At 45.2% G+C, this 5035-nt stretch overlaps 1 pseudogene; it reads right to left on the reverse strand.

The window, feature by feature from the left end:
* Positions 1 to 1280: 1280 nt before the first annotated feature.
* Positions 1281 to 2674, reverse strand: LOC140514762 (rho GTPase-activating protein 1 pseudogene; annotated as a pseudogene).
* Positions 2675 to 5035: the final 2361 nt, after the last annotated feature.

Below are 5035 nucleotides of genomic sequence, written 5' to 3' on the forward strand. Positions count from 1 at the left end.
TCATTGCACAGCCTCAGTCCCTGGACGGCAGACAGGAAGGGCTGGCTTGATCAGGTCAGGAAAGAGAATAAGAGGTCAGCAAAGGCCATGAGGGTGCCAAGCTCCAAACAGATCTGCTCCTGCCCAGGAATGTGGGGAGTGAGATACAATGAATGGGGGCTCCCTCAGGAATTGGGGAAAGGGGCTGATCAGCTCTGGACACGTAATAATGGGACATATCATAGGGGATGTTTCTTAAATGGCATTATAGAGGGTTCTCCAGGACAGCGAGTGGTTGGTTCTAGGCTACCAAGGGCTGTAGGGCTGTACAGAGTCATCACAGGCTCATCTGACAGGGACATATTGAGAGCAACCCCATGACCAGCAGGGCCTGGAGAGTGGCTTGAAGGGCCTCAAGTAACAGCTACAAAGGGCCCCTTCAAACCCAACCCTCTGTGACCCCAAGAACATAGAGCAACAAACAGAGAGATCTGGCCCTGGTGCCCTGCCCCCAAGGAGCTAACTTTGCAAAAAAAAAAAAGTGTTAAGGCCCAAGGCAACTTGTACCCTGGGTTTGACACAACAGAGTTTACTCAAGTCCTGAGGTTTCAGGAATTTTGTAGATAGAGGTACCTAAGGAATGTGGACAGACCTGTCACTGACCAAACCTCAGGGAAATAATCTATGACTCTGGAGTGGGGGGAGGGGTTTCTGAGTCCTGAGTACCAGAAGCCGGGTCCCCCTGAAAAGGCTTCCTCTCCTCCAACACCACCATCCAATATTGTGTCCTCTTATCGACCAGCAGACAATGGGAGTCTAGGAGGTGGGAAGGGGTGTAGAGCCAGTTGCTACCTGGTAGGGCCAATGTCACTTAAACTGGTCTCTAAACCAAGAATGCCTAGGGTTGAGCCTCACTCCAAGCAGGATAGGGCTTTGGACTGCCCTGCAGTGTTTTCTGGGAAGAGGAACCCTCTCCTGCTTACACTAAGTACAAACCATGGAACAACAACCTGACCCAGAGACAGTCATCTACAGGGACCAGGACAACAGGGAGAGCAAGGGGAAACAGCTGGTCAGGGATGCCCCTTTTCCCATCTTAAAAGCCAGATTTCAGTGTCAGGGAAAGCTCCAGCATCCTGGGTACCATAGAGGCAGTGTAAGAGTATAAGGTTAATCCAGAGCAGCCTCTGGAGCCCAGTGGAGTGGGGGCCTGGGCTGGGCTGTGGGCACACAACAGAAGGGTTTCACTGGCTGGGAACTCTAAACCCATTACAGAGAAGAGGTCTCCTTCCTGAGAACCATCACCTCTGAAGACCCCAAGGCTTATTCCTGCATGGGGGATCCAGCAGGGCAAGGCCAAGGGAGCCAAGGGTGGCTACCAGAGAACAGGGGAAGGAGGAGGTGGGATGGAAAGGAGGGACACTCAAGGCTCCTTGGGAAGTGGGGAACAACTTTGATTGATGGTCCAGCAGGAACTTGGTAAAGGTGTTGATGGGATTGATGGTTTTGTGAATGTTTGCAGCATCTTTAGCCCACAACAAGTTGGGCCCAAGGACCACAGCCAGGTTGGTGTTGGTCATATTGTTTTGGTCACTATGGGAGGAGATCTGGGCCAGGAAAGCTGCCAGGAAGCATAGCACCTAGTAGTTTTCCTCAGGCAGGGTCTGCAGGACTTGGAGGATCGCTGCCACTATCTGGTCCTCTTCAATATTAAGGAAGCCCACAATGTGTGAGGAGAGGTCAAAAGTGAGCAGCAGCTAGGGCAGTTCCCTGAGGAAGGTCTTCAGGATGACCGCTGGAAGGTGCACACTGTCATACTGCTCAACAGCGGCCCTATGTTACACTTCTGCTGCACCTCCTGCACCACCTGCATGCTGGCTGATCTCCAGAAAATTCCCTCTGTGGTAAGAGCATGGGCCTGCAGGTAGGTGATGGTCTCTTGGAGGACAAGGGGCAGATGTTCTGGCTCATTGCTCTTCTGGAGGTGCTGCAACGAGACCCCAAACTGCTGGTTGGGTAGTGGGAGCCAAGGGGGCATGGGCTTGGCAGCTGTGGCTAGGGTTTTCTGGGTGGATTTGAGGAAGTCATCATACTGGAGCACTTGACAGGAGATGCTGCTCCAGCTTCACGTGCTCGCTCAACTTATTCAGGCAGTTCACATAGAAAATCTTCCTCCAGAACTTGAAGCTAATGAGGGGTTTAAAGAGGATCAGCAGCGTCTTGGTGAACATGGTGGGGTGCATACTTGTGATCAAACTCTGGTATGTATCTCGGAACCAGATAAGGGAGGGCTTGTTCTCACTGGTCAGGCTGTGGTGCAGGTACAGCAAGGTGTAGTCACTCTTCACATACTGATCCAAGGTATGCTTTAGACATGCCAGGAGTTTGACATGGTCCAGGTGGTGGCTTGGAGGCATCCTACAGGCTCTGAACACTATGATCTTCCATACATATTTGTCATCTATTGCCACTTCCACTATCTAGTGTTAGGCTATGTCATAGTAAGGGTCGTCCCATTTCAGGCAGGTGACAGAATCTGGGGAGCTGCTCTTGCAGTCATCAGACTTGGGAAGGTCAGATATTTCATCAGAGGGCCAGTTTTTATCATCAATGGAAGCCAGCTTCAGCTGGTTCAGGGCCTAGTTGGTGTTTGAAAGTTGTCATTCTGCAGATCTGAGAAAGGATCCGTGGCCATGCTGCCACTTGGTCTCACCCTGCAGAGTCACCACTGTCACCTCCTGTGAAAGCTCCGCCAACATCCGGCTCCCAGAGGAGACACTGCAAGGGAGGGAGCTCAGCAGGAAGGACCTCTGCACCTCCAAAGGAATGATATCTAAAAAAATAAAATTAAGGAGTGAGAGAGGAATATATTGGGAGGAGAAAGGGAGAAATAAAATGGGACAAATTATCTCTAATAAAAGAGGCAAGAGAAAGCTTTTTCAATGGAGGGGAAAAGGGGGGAGGTGAGAGAGGCAAAGTGAAGCTTATGCTCGTCATATTTGGCTTAAGAAGGGAAGAACACGCTCACTCAATTTGGTATGAAAATCTATCTTACACTGCAGGAAAAGTAGGGGAGAAAGGGAGAAGTGGGGTGGGGGGATGATAGAAGGGAGGGCAAATGAGGGGGGTAATTAGAAGTAAACCCTTTTGGCGAGGGTCAAAGTCAAAAGAGAGAATAGAATAAATGGGAGGCAGAATAGGATGGAGGGAAATATATTTTTATCTTATACAACATTATTATGGAAGTCTTTAGCAAAACTACACATATATAGCCGATATTGAACTGCTTGCCTTCTCAGTGGGGATGGGTGGGGAGGGAGAGAGGAAGGGAGAGAAGTTGGAACTCAAAGTTTTAGGAATGAATGTTGAGAATTGTTTTTGCATACAACTGGGAAATAAGAAATACAGGTAATGGGGTATAGAAATCTATCTTGTCCTACAAGAAAAGAGAGAAGATGGGGATAAGGGAAGGGAGGGGTATGATGGAAGGGAGGGCAGGTTGAGGGAAGGGGTCATCAGAATGCATGGTGTTTTGGAGTGGAGGAGGGGAGAGATGGGAAGAAATTTTGAAACTCAAAATTTGTGGAAATGAATGTTGAAAACTAAAAATAAACATTAAAAATATAAAAAAATAAGAAAGTTGAAAAAAATTAATAAGAACATTTACTTTAGTAAATAGCAATGTATCTAAGTGGTAATGTAGGCACATTTTATTTACACACAGTTGAAAGTTCACCTGCATTGCAATGCATTGATAACAATCCTAGAGCAAAACCTTTAAGAGATCATAAAAGGCTTCTCATAATATTAATGAGCTAAAGGGAGATCCATTTTCCATAAGCACTTTTCCTGTTTACTGTCCTAATGTACTTCATAATACTTTAACATGTCATAATAAAAACTGGCATTTGTGTAGTGACTTAACATTTGCAAAGTGCTTTGCAGACATCATCTCCTTGGAGCTTCACGCATAATTCAGGCAATCAGGCACCCCTAGCATCATTCCAGTAGTTTTGTAGATGAGGAAACTGAGTTTTATAGAGGCTATACAACTTTCCCAAGAGTGAATTTCAGAGGCAGAAATTGAGCCATGATGCTACAATCTTGTTGTACAAACTATTCTATTAACAGACAATTTGGGACATGTTTCTTATGTTTCAATGAAGCAAAGCCCCTGACAAACTTCTCCGCATAGCTACCAGAACATGGACACATTCGTATCAGAATGTAACTTTAAAACACAAAATCAACTTATTGCCTAAAAAATTAATATATACAGGTTAGTGAAATTAGCATCAGCTAATGAAATCCTCCTCATTTCAAGGACTCTTAAATTAAACCCAGGGACACATTTATGAAGAACATACTTGGCCCATTCCTTCAGTCCAGCATGCACTTGCCTTGAGAATATTCACTTTAGCAAATGTCAAAGAAACAAAATACTTCAATGGTTTTTTCTTTTTTAGTAAAGAAAGGGACCAGATCTCCTCCTCCTCTCACCCCTTATTACCAAGGATACATGTTACAGTTTCTTTGCTTTGCACTAAAAAAGAAGAAAAACTGAGTAGCTTTCAAACACCACACCAGCTCTTGTAGGCCAGAAGTTTGTGGTAATTCTGTTTTGGAAACCTTTCCATTCAATATTAGAGCAACTCATAAACACAAATTGATCAAGGGCTGGGGTAGGAAAAGACCTGAGCAAAAACCTGGTATAGATTTGGAATGTAGGAAAGGAGGGACCTCAGTGTCACTCAAAACTGGGTTACTGATGTTAAACCTGCCACTTTAAAGGTAAAGTCACTTAACTTTTGTTTGTTTTGTTGGTATAGTGTCAAGGGTCAGACATGATTCCCAGTACAGGTTTTGACACACACTAGCTGTAATACTTTACAAACTATAAAGCATTAATTTGTATAGCACATTTATATGGTAATGCTAATAATAATGTGTTTTTACCATTTTTTTTTCTGGAAATAGGATTGTTAACAAAATAGATCTAGAGAGACAGTGAAGGCACTTGTCACTTTACAGAAAAAGAAAACACCAGTTTTTACTT

Source organism: Notamacropus eugenii, chromosome 7, assembly GCF_028372415.1.
Source record: "Notamacropus eugenii isolate mMacEug1 chromosome 7, mMacEug1.pri_v2, whole genome shotgun sequence".
Lineage (NCBI taxonomy): Eukaryota > Metazoa > Chordata > Mammalia > Diprotodontia > Macropodidae > Notamacropus > Notamacropus eugenii.